A 16,998-nucleotide genomic window follows, 5' to 3' on the forward strand; every position below is an offset into this window, starting at 1 on the left:
GTGGGGGATTGTTGTTGAAGGAAACAGCAGGCAAATTTAATGGAAATTTTTTCTCAATTATACATAAGTAAAGACAAAAAAGAGGACAGCTCAAGGCTGCTTCACTGAAACTCGGGTGCTTAGTTGTCCTTCTCAGAAGTGGTAAACTTAGACAGTGGCAGTTAGTTAGCTTTCTGGGTGGTGTTTACATATTCAAAGTGCTGTTTTTCATCTCCACCCCCCACTCCTTTTTCTTTTTTTGTTCCTTAAAGGTTACATATTTAGGAATTGAGGAGTTCAAAACCAAGGTTTAGTTCATATATTGATAGAAGGCTCAGTTGGTTGTTACTGGAGCCCAACCAGCTTATCAAGCTTAAGTAAATTCAGGACACATAGGCTACTTTTCAGATAATTATCAACTCAGTCTGATGCTCTGTGACACTGAAAATCATCCAGTGAAATAATGTAATTATTAAGATGCTACCTTACTTTACATCAGAAAGCTTATTTTAAAACTATTTTTTTAAGACCAATTGGACTTCAGTTCCCTTTGGTAAAGCTGTAAGTCTGCATGGCTGTCATAAGTAACACTCTGCACTGGCTCTGATTCGTTCTCACTCAGATAATAGAGCAGAAACTCACATCAAGTTCGGTAATAGCAGAGCCAGGCCAATATTCACTGTAGTTGTATATCTCATAAGTATTTCAGTAATATCACAGAATTTTTAACCTCTTTCGGGTTTAACCATCTAATTAGGGTTTTTTGTCCCATTCTTTTGCCAACCATAGAATTTTGACTTAAAGCATACAAGATTCTCAGCAAAACAGAAGTCAAGATAAAGCTAAGGCAGGTGGTCCTTTAAAAATGATCATTAATCTCAGTAAATTCTACTAAAAGCAAATGAAAATAATGCTGGTGAGAACAGTTTTCTCTTTACAAACACAAAAATGAATGGATGTGTGTAGGCTCTAAATAAGTTGTTAATTCTCTGATGTGGCAGTGAAGTCTGGTATACCAAACATGTACCACTGTTCATCAGCATATTGCTGAAATGAAGATCCAGTAATAGTATTAAAAAGGTTCCATTGCATCTTTGTGGCATAGCAGTGTGAAGTGACAGCGGCAGAGCCTCAGCTTCTGGGGATTTTCAGAATTTTTCTTATGAGAAAAGAAAAAAATGAAAATGCAGTGAACATCACCTGTAGCAGGTCTCTATAAATCCATTCCTTCGTGTTCTCAACAGGCTTTGGAGAGATAAGGTTAAGGACTCAGAAGTACATGAATCAAATAAGCCCAGAAAAATGTAAGAGGTAGGGATCAATGGGATTACTGAAAATAAGCAAATGTGATCAGGGGTTGTATTTGTTTTGTGAGCAAATGTATTTGCACAGAAGGTTGCGGCAGGTATCATATAAAGCTTTAGTTATTACTTGATACAATTATTATAGCAATCAAAATCACACAGGCAATATTAGAGGAGACTGCCAAATCACTGGTACCTTGCCTTAAAATTAAGTACTGAAAAAGTTTGCTGCACAGTTAGAGTAATAAAAACCCCAAACCACCAGAGGAACCCACAATGGAACTATTTACAGCAGGTGGGAAAATAATCAGTCCTCTTGTTATCTTCAGGTTGTGAGTTTCAAGAGCGTAATAACGAATGGTAGTTTTCCATATCAAGCAATAATTTCCATCTACAGCAAAGAGTATGTAACTGATGATTTAATGGAAATAAATCTCCCTCAATGAAGGAAGCACCTTCAACCTGAGCCTTCAATATATACACAGTCGAAAGCAGCAGTGCAAGTAAAGGCTTGTTTCAAAAAGTTAGCTTCTGAAGCAGCTAAATTCCCACAGGCAGTGGGTGTAGTTTTCAAATGCATTTAAATCCTACTTTGAAAAATGAGGCAGCATGCAGATGTAAGTAAGACTCAGAAACAACATTGCCTTGTCAGTTCAGGCTTTTCCGTGACTTTGAAGATTTTTACCCCTTGTCATCCTGCAGATTCAAAAACCCTTCTGCACAGGCCTGAAACGCTTTCATCTACAGCAGCTATGGATGGCTGTCTGTTCTGCTTCATGTTTAGTTATAACCCTTCATTCTGGAGGGAGGATGTAGAGGAAATCATCTGCATGCTGATTACTTTTGGATGTCCTTCCCACAACTTTCTACTCCCCATTCACTGAAAAGACAAACAAGATCTGCTGCTGCAGACTAGGAAAAAATCTTAGCACATCTGAGTACAAGGATTCACAGCATATGCTCATGTCACACAGAGGCAAATGTGAAATCTCCGCACATGCACTCACTCATATAAGGCTTGGCTGAGTGCAGTATCTTGCTGTGTCCCCGAGTTACTTGTAGACCAGTGTTCCCATTTTTAACAGGTAGAATAAATGAATGGTTTGCAGTATGGTGTGGTTTCTCCCTACAAGCATTTTTAAAGCTTACTTAAAAGCATTTAAAACAATTTAATAGGTCATTATTCTTTGCAATAGCACTTAGCTTTGTAAAAAAACCCAGGTGTTTCCATGAGTAGTGAAACCAATAGACCTTACAGGTAGATGTGGCATACGTCCTAAAAACCTCAGCTCCTCCCTTCTTCCAGATTATCCTCTCACACCCTGTATTATCTGCTCCCTCTCACTAGGATCAGCTCCCTCCTGTACAACTATCAGCTGGGAAAAAAACAGTCCATGGTGGGGCTAGTCCCAAGCAGGTCAGCGTACCTGCTGGTAAGCTAAACAGGACAGGCTCTGACTCCCAGTGCAGCCTTTCCCCTCAGAATTGCTGATTTTAGTCTTTTCCCCTCTACCTGCCTGCCATTTTCATGAAGCTGGAAGAATCTTAGAATCTATGTGGGTTTTTCCACTAGTTCCACTGAAGTGGGCTACAAGGTTAGGAGTTATGAAGGGATGTAATGGGCAGGGAAACAGAGAAAATGCAAGTGTCCCCTGCTGAGGTCTTTCATGCCTTCAGAGCAAAATATATTTTGCTGAATGTTGTTGGCATTCTTCAGCACTAAATAACTTCTCAGTATTAATTTTCCTTGTTAGTAGATGCTGTTAATGGATAAAGAGTGGTAGCTCTCCATTCTCACTCCTACAAAGTTTTCCAATCTTTGAAAATGGTCACTAACCCTTTGACTTGGTATATCCTGCACAGTCCTGTGAGAGGATAAGCACCCTTGTTGTGATACTGTACTCCACTTTTTCACAGGGTGATGTTTCCACATATCAAATTTTAAAGATAGATTTGAAACATTAAGCAATAAATAAGTGGACTCCTTGAAACTCTGCACAGGGTAAATCGGCAGGTGAGAGTTGAGGCTCGTAAGTGCCACACCATGAGAAGGCAGTGAGAATATATTAATAAAATTCACCTCTTGTTTTTTAAAATGTCTTCTATGATCACAGTCAGAGACAAAGCCCTGCATTAGATGTACTATGGCTTGACCTGATAGGGCAACTCTCAGAATCCAAAGTACTTGTGAAAGAAAAAGCCACAATACTGGATGGAAGCTGGGTTCTTTAAACAGATAGGTCAGTTGTATCCGTTTTCTATAACTGGCATCAGTATTGAGCCTGTGCATGTAAAATAATTTTTATTTCCAGTATAGTTTGGAGATTCAAAAAGTTTACTCTTATCTTCTTGATCTTTCTTGGGAAAAGTGTGTAGTTTAGATTATGCCTTAAACTGCTGCCAAAACATTAAATGGAAAACGAATGTACTTGACAGATATACCTATGGGTCTCAGAGAAAGTGCTTCTGGTGATAGTCTAACTGTGTGTGCCTCCTCCGGAACTAGTTTATTCATCTTGGTTTAAATTCTCTTAGGAATTATTGCTTGAAGCTATTTGCATTCAAATAGAGAATATGAAAGTGCTACACAAGCCCTAGTTCATTATTTTCTGTAATAAATGCTCATGCTTTTATCTCTTAATTTTCAGTGTCTGTTCTTTGAGACACTGTGCTCCCACTGGTATTTAAACTATAATTCTTCACTCTCAGCATCAGCTGTGTCAAAGCTCCCAAGACCTTTGAAATCTATGTGCATATACAAGGCACATCCGTACTCAGTCTTGTAAGTTGTAATATTCAGAACTCTAAGAATTCAGTGCATATAACTTAGGTAGATGCATGGTTCAAAATTCAAGCCTTATCATATATTCTGCATTATTGTCTCAGGACAAGATTTGCTTATTTACATGCAGACTCCAACCTTACTCTACAGATACTTCCCAGGAGTCTGGGTGGTAACAAAGAGAAAAGCAAAATGCAGCAGAGAATGTGTATCTTAGCTTGTACAGGGGTTCTCCTTTTTTCCTTGCTTTGGGTTAATTTAATTTTCTGTAGCTGCTTCCAAATCCATAACTTACCCAGCAACTCCATGTTGCCACAATCCAGATGATTTCTGACCAGAGTTGCCCAGCTGAACTTTTGTTGCTTTGTTTCCAGACTCTCATTTTTCTCATCTCTTTCCAAGTTGCTGAAACTGCTGCCCCTATTGCAGGAAAAAGCTCTACTGAAGGGGAGCATGCAAGCTGGCTGTCCCCTTTTTATACACAAATATGAGTTTGGGGATAAAAGGAATTACATTCTTCATGTTTATGCAGTATCAACTGCGAAGACTGTGTTTGAACAGTGAATTTTGTCATACAACTCATAGTCTCTTAGGATTTTCTTAAACAGCAATACGGAAGCATTCTTCTATTTTAAGTCATCAGAGAAAGTGTGTGGAAACTGAACTATTCTGCGTGATGAGCACAAGTTAATTTGCTCATGGGTTAACTTGGCTCATGAAAAGTTCTCATGATTCACAAATTTGACTTAAAGAAAATTGGTAACCTGAAGAATAGTGTAGAGTTTCCTTTCATCCCCATTTGAGGAAATACAGAAAGAGTTCAACAGGAACAGAAGACTCACAATTAGAAAAAAACTCAACTTTTTTAGTTAAAAGAAATATGATTATTTCATCCTAGGAGGTGTTTGAGTCGCATTTTCTAATCATATCTAGAACAAAAATATTTCTCATCTACCATTGGAGATACGCTGAATTATAGAAAGATTTTATGTAATAAATGGGTAGTAAATCCATCATATATCAGGTATCTGATCTGCTAGTGCATTCAAGAGAATCAGGACTACAAAATGTAAGCTAGAGAGTCTTTTTTCCCTTGTGAGCCTCTATCTCTGCAGCCTTCATGCATTGTATTAACTTATTCCAACAACAGCTAAGGCAATGAAGAGAAAAGAGATTTGAGGGCAATGCTTTATGCTTTTACCAGGAAACCTTGCTCAGTAACTAACATGGAGAGTGGACATTATAATTTGAGCAACAGTTTTTTTCTTTCTAACCCAAAGTACTTGGGTAATGCCTGGGAAGTATTAAGATTCTAGGGCTTCATCTGGTCAAGAAGAAAACCTTTTGTAAATTCATTCCTACACTGTTACACTTCAGTTCTGAAAATCTAAGTGTGCTCTCTTTCTTCCAAGTTAGTTTTTTATCAAGAATAGCATCTCAAGAACAGGGGAAAAGTATACTTTGACCTCAAACATTCCAGTTGCCGATGAGTTTTGTATCACAAGCTTCAAAACAAACTTCTTATCATTAAAAAGTTGCCAAAAAGAAGAGCACTTTTCAAGGGATATCCCATATTCAGTGGGTGCAATTCTGTCTTGTAATTTCCAGCCTTTGTTCCTGGGCTTATTGATGGGAATATCTCAAAGACAGTGAGGTGGGAAACCCTCTTTTCCAGGATGTGCAGTGAAGATGCCAGACAAGCATTAGCCTGCCTAGGAAAACTATCAGGACACTAAAAGGAGGTAGCAAGTATCTGTGGTAAAAACAGGAACATGTGAGAATAAACAACCATCTCCAAAGACATCCTAGTCTTAATTTGCTTCTCTAGACTGATGACTGAAAAGTATTTTTATATAATAGCCCTTACCCCTAATATCTTCATTGTTTCCTCACAATTAACCTCTTTTCCGACACCTACAATCCTCTTTCTACCAATATTATTTCCACAGTTCTGTTTTCTTTGAGTAAAACACCCAACAAACCAAACCTAACTTCTAGCTTCTAGGTTATTTGCTTGTATACAGAACTGCATTTGACATTTACAAAGTTGTTTGTTAAAAATAAAACCATCCCAATTTTTACACGGATTTCAGGCTCTCAGTTCTTATTCCACCAAAGTAACAATTGCTTCTAAACTAAGGTCAGAGCAGGAGCAGGGCTCACTTATTAGAGATCCAGAACTAAATAATGATTGCATTTACACCTGGCGGAAACTATCAGAGCACACGAGAGAATTTCACTGGTGCAAAGCTCAGGCCACTGAAAATGGCAGAACTTTGGTCTCATTCTCAATATCCTTGCCAAAATCAGACTGCGAAAAGTGAAGACTACCTTCACATTCACTCCCTGCAGTATAAGTTTCATAGTTTTCTTCTCTGTTTTTTTATCTAATTTTGCTCTTTTATCTCCCATGATCTGGCTTACCAGTTAAATCACATTTCATTCAGAAATTTAACTAATGAATTACGAGCTAAACATGTTGCATACACCAATATTCAGTTTTAAGGTCATTAATATAGTCAACAGACTCAAACAGGTTGGTTAGAGCTCCTATTTGCCAATTTAACAGAACTCAGAATCTCATCATTTCAAGAGGCCATTAAGATTCCAGATAATTTCTTTATTTTCTGCAACAAATGGAACATTTGCATACAAGTTATATAAAAAGGCAGCATGATGGTGTTTGCCACAGAGCCAGCAGTCAAGCATTTATCATCACCTGAAGCCACTGATTTACTAGTTAACTTCTGACAATTTACCTCCTGGGTCCTTGTTTCTTGTCCTGCATAAAAGCCTTCATTTACATTACTTACAGATGTGTGATGTGTGCTAATAGTTTCATGCTGGCACAGGTCTTTGAAGATACAAAGTTCAGTGATGGTGCTAAATATTCTTCTTTTAGTCAGCCCTGCCTTAATTTCAACTGACACAGAAATGTTAATGTTTTGGCACAAGCAGGCCCTGTGGCTGAGCTCTAGTTCCAGTTTGAATCTTTTGTGTTGTGTCTATTCATTCAGCTCTAGCTACACCTGGGCATTACACATCTCCAAGTAATTAATACTTCAAGAGCTATCTTTCAGTCATCACCTGTACAATTCTATTAGACTGCTTACCACTGTGGGATGTGATCCCTGAATATTTATACTTCCACCAAGGAAAATGTCAGGCCTTATTTTTTACAGAGTTTTAATGATAAGTAAGGTTGGGAAATTACATTTGTGCTACATGAATTCAATAGTGGATATAATTCAGCTTTTCAGTCTTCTTCACTCTAGGAAGGTGACTGCAGAGGCTGTCTGGCCATTAAAATGCCACTTGGAAGATGCTGTCTTGATGACCAGCTCTATGTTAGTCTGTTCTAAAGAAATTTTGGAAGAAAATTTGTGTATGATTATGGTTCTGAGGGCCTGAGACACTAGCTTTGAACCACAGCAAGCTGATTGTGCTTTAGCTATTCTCTTACATATACACTTCTTAATGAGTTTGCCAGAAATGGGTTATATATTGTTGCTTCAGAAACTTTACCTGTCAAGTAAGGGTGTAAAAGAACCAGAGCAAACAGGAAGCCCTTGTCTTCAAGCTGTAATTTAAACAATATGTGTGTTTACAGAGAGCCAGCTAACAACTATTTCGGTATATGATCATGCTGGTCAGGGATTTGCAGAAGTCTCTTGGGTAGGTAGAATGTAAACACATCTTGCATTTCAACACAGGGATAGAAGACAAAGCACATAAAAAAGATGCAGAGAGGGACCTAGAGCTGTTGCAGCCAAGGTCAGGAGATGGCTTAAGGTCATCTTTCTGTCTTCCAAGTATGGTCGATGTATATGTGATATAATCTGTTCTGAAGGTTCTGTCCTACTCACATTACCACCTTTCAAAGAAAGCAGCATTTTAGAATTGTCCATAGTTCCTGGACTTGCCCCACAATGAATTAATGTTCCAGGACTTGTCCCATAATTAGAATCATAGAATCATAGAATAGTTAGGGTTGGAAAGGACCTCGAGATCATTTAGTTCCAACCCCCCTGCCATGGGCAGGGACGCCTCACACTAAACCATCCCACCCAAGGCTTCATCCAACCTGGCCTTGAACACCGCCAGGGATGGAGCACTCACAACCTCCCTGGGCAACCCATTCCAGTGTCTCACCACCCTAACAGGAAAGAATTTCCTCCTTATATCCAATCTAAACTTCCCCTGTTTAAGTTTTAACCTGTCACCCCTTGTCCTCTCACTACAGTCCCTGACGAAGAGACCCTCCCCAGCATCCCTATAGGCCCCCTTCAGATACTGGAAGGCTGCTATGAGGTCTCCACGCAGCCTTCTCTTCTCCAGGCTGAACAGCCCCAACTTTCTCAGCCTGTCTTCATACGGGAGGTGCTCCAGTCCCCTGATTATCCTTGTGGCCCTCCTCTGGACTTGTTCCAGCAGTTCCATGTCCTTTTTATGTTGAGGACACCAGAACTTCACACAATACTCCAGGTGAGGTCTCACAAGAGCAGAGCAGAGGGGCAGGATCTCCTCCTTCGACCTGTTGGTCACGCTCCTTTTGATGCAGCCCAGGATACGGTTGGCTTTCTGGGCTGCGAGCGCACACTGCCAGCTCATGTTCATTTTCTCATCGACCAGCACCCCCAAGTCCTTCTCTGCAAGGCCGCTCTGAATCTCTTCTTTGCCCAGTCTGTAGCTGTGCCTGGGATTGCTGTGACCCAGGTGTAGGACCTTGCACTTGTCATGGTTGAACTTGATAAGGTTGGTATCAGCCCACCTTACAAGCGTGTCAGGGTCCCTCTGGATGGCATCCCTTCTCTCCAGCATATCAACCAGACCACACAGCTTGGCGTCATCGGCAAACTTGCTGAGGGTGCACTCAATCCCACTGTCCATGTCAGCAATAAAGATGTTAAACAAGACCGGTCCCAACACCAGTCCCTGAGGGACACCACTCGTTACTGGTCTCCAGCCGGACATCGAGCCATTGACCACAACTCTTTGTGTGCGGCCATCCAGCCAGTTCTTTATCCACCGAGTGGTCCATCCATCAAATTGATATCTCTCCAATTTAGAGAAAAGGATGTTGTGTGGGACAGTGTCAAACGCTTTGCACAAGTCCAGGTAGATGACATCAACTGCTCTACCCCTGTCCATCAGTTCTGTAGCCCCAAATTAGCTGACCTAGGTATGTTTTCTGCATTGTGCATGAATGTATAATAAGCTGGGGTCTGCACCACTGGGGGAGCAGCTAGGCTCACCCAGGTGGCATTCAGGAGAAGAGACAGAAGGCAAGGAGCTTTATGAAATGGCTGCTGTTCATCTGATACCAAACATCTGCCTCTGCTCTGATGGGTGGGGAGCTTTGAGAAAAGCAGGAGCAGTGTGCTGTGTGGGAAAGACTGCAGTGGGCATGAGAGGAGCTATACTACAAGACAGAGCTGGCTTTGCAGGGAGTGGGTGCAAACATTGTAGTGAAATGGGCATCATTTTACAGTTCATTTCTGGGTTGTTCTCTATGAGCTACTTAGCGCAACTAGGTCTAAACAGCTAATAATAGAGCTGCAGGTCCTGGAGGTGAAGTGGGTTGACTTGCTCCAGCCCATACAGAAGGTTCTTCACTTTGTTTTCTATAGGATGTTGTGTTTCACTGCTATGAGGTATTAGAATAGTTTTACTGTGCTTTGTGCCCTTTGATGACAGATGAAGCATACACAATTTCTTGGAATGTAATACTCTGTAGTTGCACTAATTGGCAAAAGTAACACAGAGCCCTGTCAGTCTTCACAAGTCTTTGTACACACTGTAAGCACAAAGATATGAACTGCTGTATACAGATGGTTTAACAAATGACCTGGCAGCAGCTGAGCTGTGATCAGTGTCTTTAAGCATGATGAAGAAATCTATGACAAACGAGAAAATGAGATTACTTATCTCTGTTTTCTTAAGGGATAAGGTAAATTGTATTAGCTTGCAGATTACTGCAAATTTCCATGAACTGTGTGCATATAGACAATAACACAAACAGTCGATATGTAAACATATATTGAAGCACTAATTTGAATGTGTGTATGCATCTATACCTGTTTACATCTAAAATGCTGTAATTGTGGAAGTTTGTTGTGCTTCTTATAAGAGGGAGCATTTGAATCTGTACTTCATGGAAATGTTTGGTAAGTAAACATGTTAATTTTAATGAAATTAGGGTTTTGCTTTGGTATCGATAACCAGAAAACTCTCTCTGTTACACTGTGAGTTTTCTGTTGCTGTTTATATGGTGTGGTCAGCCTTTTTTTCTGGTTGAAGGCTACTTTTTGATGGATTGTTCCCAAAATCTGTTAAAAAAAAAAAAAAAAAAAATTTAAAAAAGAAAAATCTGGAATGCAAAAGCAGGAGTCCTTCACAGCCAGTACTGCATCACATCCCTCTGAGAGTGTAATAAGGAAATCTAGGAAAGAGCCCATGTTCCTCCCTCATGTGTCATGCAACAGCCATCACCCAAAGTGGTGACTTTGGGCTGAGCTCCCTGTGCTTAAGGAACTGAGGAGCTGCCTTTTTCCCCCAGGAGATTAAGTAGAGTGAAACTTTTGACAAGTTGCCTGGTGTTTTAAAGATTCTAAAGAGGCAGAGACATCATGAGTCAGAATTGACCTAAGGAATGTTTTCCAGCCCAAATAGTTTATTTGAGTAAAGTGCAGTCTGAAGAATGGGGGCAGGGAGGAAGACGGGACAGCTCAGACATTCTTATGATTTCAGCTGAAGTTTCTCGGGTCCTGGGGAAGAGTTATTTTTCTTAACCCTCTCCTTAGAAGTTAAGTATCTGAATATCTACAGGCAGTGCCACAGACAATCAGTGCATCTTTTGCTTACTACAACAACAAAGTCTGTGTTTTTGTGGACAGTAACAGGAGGAGAATAAAGACCGAATAACTGATATCAGTTTTCTAGAATGGAACAGAAAAGCTTCCTCCATTTGCACTAGTTTGAGTCTGGTGTAACTAGTAAGTTATATGAAATTTCTTCAGTGTTACTAATTTGAAAATCAAAATTATCTACATCTTTAGATATTCCTTTACGTTTGATGCTGTACATATTAGTAGATTAATACTGTACTACTCCATGAATTCTGCACTGAAAATTCAGCATGTAAATCACAGCAAAAAGGTAACATTTGATGATGTGTACTCCTGCCAGCTACTTACATATTTACAGCAGTGTATACGCAGTGGTATATTGGCACAGTTTTGAGTTTCTTTTTTTGGCTTTCTGTCCTGTTCTTCCTCCTATCCCCCACCATTAAAAAAACTCACCCAAAACAGCCTTGTCTGGCTTTTGTTTCCACTGTGCTCTAGGGAGCTGCTGCAAAACTATTTTGTGGTTTGCCTTGATGCAGTGCAGCTGTTGGGAAGTACAGTATCTCTCCAGCCCTCAAAATGCTCTTTATAGCTGCAGCCTTTCCCCTCCTCCTTCCTCTTTCTAAAACTGCTTGCAATTCCATGATTTCAGTGTGCAGGCAGAGCCAGTTCATGCTAAGTATTCTTATGCTGAATTGTACTAAGAGAGGAGAGGGAGAAAAGCTACTATTAACCTCTTGGTGCTATGAAAAAGTAAGTCATCACTGGCTGCGACTAATTGTATGTAAACCACTCTTTTCTTTCATGCAGCCCTTCAGAAGAAGAGAATGGGTGTCAGAGAAAGCCTGAGCAGACCTGGTCAGCAGTATGCTTGGGCTTAGCTGAAAAGCAGGGGGCTTAAAGTAAGACAGAGATAAGTTCCCTGGTTGGTTAGAACCCACTTTTGACAGTAAAACCTTTCCATTTTCTTCCTTCTCTGATGCTCATTAGTACTGTACAGCATTTCACAGGCAGTTAGTTTGCAGCATGTAAGCATAGACCCCGAAGTTGAAAGCTCAGTGAAGGGCACACCCTTTGGTCAGCATAATGACCATTTATCTTTCACAAAATCCACATGACTCATAGTTTTCTAACCAGACACGTGATAGAACTAAATATATCTGTTACTCTGAGATGTATATGAAAGGCAGCTGGGAAGGACTGGTTCAACCGTAGTGTCTATGTGGCTGTGGCATCTAGTAGTCCTCTCTTATTTAAACACAATGGCCAGTGAAACTGTCATTTCAGTGTTCAGTGGCAATTTATTCAATGTAATTGCATTATGTGCACTGCACTTCTTGAATGTTTAATTGCCTGATTCCAGGACCTGCAACTAAAGTATACAAAGTGTCTTTAAAATCGAGATTAAATTATGAAATTGTGAAGTGCCTTCGTTTATGTTTTCTGACAGCCATCAGTCTGACTGAAACTCATTGGCAGTGAGTTTGGGGTAGAATCACTCCTAGACTTTAACCCTTTTAACTTCCATGCCTTGCAGTTCCTGGAAAAGTCTAACTTCTATGTGCCAGTTGGGCACAGCCCAGATGACCACCTCAATCATCTTGTACATGTGAAAAAAACCCAACATGTATTTTATATAGTAAAATATCAGAAATGCTTAATTCTCCAGAAAAATGGGTTTAGCACTTTGATAAGGCTGGACATAGCTTTATTTCACAAAGACTGGCTTGTAATACAGCTGAGGGTTTATTGATGAGATGTAAGTTGTTGGAAAATGCTTTGGAAAACTGCTTGAATGGGTGTCCCCTTTTAATTGCTTATCAGATAATATTGCTTCCTTTTCACTCCTTATTAGTCTGGAGTAAATACGGTTAGATTGTAATTACCACAAAACAGGCTGAAAAACTTCCTGAGAGTGCTTCAACTTCTAAAAAAGAGCATGGTCAGAAACACTTGCCTGTGGCACATGCACCTAGTGGTATGGATGCTAAAGAGAAATGAGCCTTGAAAAGGTTGTTCTGATTCCTGTCAGCATGATCTTGGGGTGCTTTGGCAGGTAGTCCATTAGAAAAGGGGCTTGGAAATACAAAGATGGGGGAGAAAAGAACATGAGGAAATACTTTCATAAGAAAGCCTACCAATCCTAAAAGGATTGTAGCAAAATTTACTTGAAATTCTGCCATCTGTGAACCGGAGCCCTGATTTGGAGAACTTATTGCTGAGCCACTTTTGCTTGCGTCTTAAGAAGAGAGCTGGAGAGCAATAGCATTTGTTCCAGCTATTTAGCCATGTGGCAGCACTGCTTTTGCTGCAATAAGATTCCTTCATCATTACGTTTCTTCTTGTGGGCTCCACGGGCAGTTCAGCTCTGAGAATCTATGTGAAAATTATGAGGTCTAAGAAACAAAGGAGAAAAGCCTTCTTCTGCCCTGCCCCTCTGTAGTCTGAACATGAAATATTTGCAGTAGCCACACAGTTCCCATTGAGCAGGCAGGAGACTGTTGCTTTGAATTAAGCACAAAGCAGTCACTGCCCATCCCCAGAATAGACTGTAAGCACTATGAAGCTGTGTGTGCAGTACCTAGAAGGCACATGGCCAGCTCTGTGGGTGTGTTTGACCTGGGAAGTGAAGTTCCCCTAGGGCCTGGGGAGAGCTGGGTTCTGGGGAAGATTCACAGTTCACAACACGACAAGTTGGGGTTTCCTGCTCTGGCTCACAGGAGAAAGGCTGGAAAAAAGCCTGATTATTTTTTTTTCCTCTCCCATGTGGTAGTGGAATTCATTGACTGAAATCACATCCTGGACTTCATCTCCTATGGCTGTCTCCTCAGGATTGTGTAGTTTACTTGTCCTTTTCTGACATGGGAGCTGCTGCTGAATGTGCAGACTGACCGTAGCCATTCCTTCTTATTCCTGGGGCCTTTAAACCATGCTGGTTAAATAGAACTCTGTTGTTACTTTGCAGTATAGCTCAACTTCTGTTTCAAAACATCCCTGAACTCCTTATGCAATTAGGTATCTACATGAATTGCACCATCATAGAATATATGCTCTACTAGATAAGACTGTGCTTTGTATAGTTGCAGGTATCCATCCTGCTGAGGATATAAGGCAAGCACAAAGTCAGAGCTTTTCTCACATGCGTGAATACATACCACACAGATATACGCATATGCAAGCACACACATAAACATATCACGTGGTGTCCTCATCTTATCTATTTATAAATATGTGAATAATGCTCTTAAATGCAAAGCAATCTGTTAGGAACATGAACTGTTTTCTGAATATAACCATGTTTAAGGTCTCTTTTTTGGCATTACAAAGAAGTTACATACAATTATAGGACTGAAGCCTATGGCTAAGGTATAGACTTTATTTTCCTATGCAGAAGAGTTGATCAGTTACAGTGAAAAGGAAGAAATCTCTAGACATACATGTCTCTAGAAATGTAGTGCCACATTACTAGCTGACTTAGCTGCAGTTCTGTCAGTGGAACTGCATCCGTCTACCTCAGTCGAGTCCCAGACCCACACTCACTTCACTGCTGCTCTTTAAATCCATGCCAGAGCAAGGTATAACTTAAACCAGAAACAGATGTGGGTGACTGTAGCTGAGCTGCAGAATATGTACAGGCTCCATACGTGTTAATTTTCCATGTATTTGTAACAGGGCTGCTGAAATAACTTTAAAATCTTGTAGCTAATAGACTCTGAATAGTGACAAGGGTTTCTCCTTTGTTTGCTGCAAATTATCTTTCGGTTCTGCCCTCCCTGTTTAGATCACACTACATTTATTTTGAATTGTTTTCAGCCTTTTCTGCTAAGCATCATGGGAGCTCAGGCTTAAGTGATTGCAAATGTTTCTGTGGTAATCATTTCCATTAGGGTCGCCAGCTGGATTGTCCCCCGTTAACTGGCTGAAACTTCTGCCCTTTGCTTTTCAGAAAATAAACCCATGGTGGGGTAAATGTTTTTTGTTTGTGTAAATTTGGTCCGAAAAACGTAGGGTGCCGGTATAAAGGAGTGTATAAAGTGAACGTTCCTTGAAGCAGGGACGCACCATAGTAAAAATTCTTTCTCAGTGCACTGTGGTTTGGAAAGCAGAGCAGGAGAGAAATGAGGCTTCCAGAGAAAACAGAGTAACGCGCCAAAGCAAGCAAAATACTTAAGAGTGAGCAAAGCAAAGCAAAAGTCCTTTAACAGTTTGTAGCAAGAGACTCTGTTTTCTTTTCCAACCTCCCACCCCAGGAACTTTGTCTTAACATCAAACAAAAAACACAATAGGAATAAACAGATTGCTGGGGATTCACTGGTTGTGCAAAAAATAGGCTACTCCAGAGCTAAAACGATGGCTACTTTTGGATATGATTTAATTCTTTTTAATGAAAGGTTCACTCCTGTTTTTCACTTAAAAATCAAGAGTAGGTCACTGTGAATTTTCTTGCCTTAACTCTGCGACCTGGTTATGTGTTTAGCTTGTTTATGAATGTACTATCAGATTTTCTGTGTTTTTTCAAACAAAAGAATCTATCTTTAATAAGAAGGGGTGCAGTTGCATCATTTACCCTGTGAATTGCAAGAGTGAGAAGAATGTTTAGGAAGATTCAGAAGTCTATTTTTTTTCCCCTGTGATGTTTATGCAGTCTGAAATGAAGGTGGAGAAAGAGAGTCCAGTTTTCCTGCTGCAAGAATTTCCATGGCTACACTTCCAGCTGACTAAGTCCTCACAGTCCACAGTGGCTTCTGCAGCTTTCATTCTAAAATCTTGAGAGGCATATTCATTCCATTTCTCCTCATTATTACAGAAGAGTTCTGAGGGGATGTCCATGGACAAAGCTTGCAACCGAGATTTCCAGCCTCTGAGGTTACCAACTGATCCTTTAAGTTAAAAGTCACTTCGTGGGCAGGATACCAGCAAAGGGCTCATCTTGCCACGTATGTCGCATCTCTGTGGATCATAGGAATGTGAAGAAGCTGTGTTGGCTCCCTGTGCTAGTGGGAGTGTAACAGTGTCGTTGACAGTTTGGTTTTGTATCAGAAAAAAACATTAATCTCTCCATGTTAATTGCAAAAGAAAAGGGGAATGCCTCTGAGTTTCAGAAAAGTCAGTTGAAGAATGTACTGTTCTGCAGAGATAACATCTAAAGTGTGTGTTGTGGGAAGGCTGAGATATTTCTGTATTCCCTCAAAGCAGTAGCTAATAAGAGAGACTGGGTATTCTTCCCTACTGCACTTCAATAGAAGGAGTGTCTAATTCATCAAAATGATGAAAATTCTATCAGGTGATGGAATTTTGCAGATGAAGTGAGGAGGAGCACTCTACACTGTTATGCATCTGGAGATCTCTAGAACTTGAGTTTTAAACAGGAATAGTACTGAATAGCAGCATTGTCTATGCTATTCTCCCCAGTTCAGAAGATGCCACCCATAAGAAAGGTGTTTGTCAGGACTCTGAGGCCGCTAATAAGCCTTACTGGGACTAACCTCACCTTGGGGCCTCCACCCTGACCCATGGGTCCAGGAGCCCTGTTTCAGCTCAGCTTCGGGCCATCAGTAACTTGTATCTTGCAGGGATTTGGACCCACCGTGTAGGCTTGCCTCTGGCTTCTCTCCTGCTGCTTATAAGTGGACACCCCACAAGGAACCCAGACCCGCTTCCATGCATGTGATTGACCCTGTTACCAGCAGTTGACTCTGCCTTCTGGTTTGCAGTCAGCAACTTCTAGCATTCTGGAAACTGTTATTAAACAAACTTTAAACAATTTCTAATTTTTATTTGGATGTGTGAAAAAAAACTATAAGAAAAGCCAGAGTGGCAGGTCTCTGGGAGATTTTGGGCTTGAACCCAGGAGATTTGTCATGTTATGTTATCTCAAAATGTTTTACTTTAGTTGGCTAAGGGAGAGAGGAGGTTTCTGTAAGCAGAAAAAGTGGCCATAACTTATTTAGGGAAAGAAAAATTAATTTGCTGACATATTGCATCTCAGTTGGGATCTGGAAACAAACACACACACACAAGACTCCTGTGGTACCCTGCACGGGAAAGGAATGATTGTTTGTGTTCTGGTGAAATTCAGCACTGA

This window comes from Lathamus discolor, chromosome 2 (genome assembly GCF_037157495.1).
Source record: "Lathamus discolor isolate bLatDis1 chromosome 2, bLatDis1.hap1, whole genome shotgun sequence".
NCBI classification, from domain to species: Eukaryota; Metazoa; Chordata; class Aves; order Psittaciformes; family Psittacidae; genus Lathamus; species Lathamus discolor.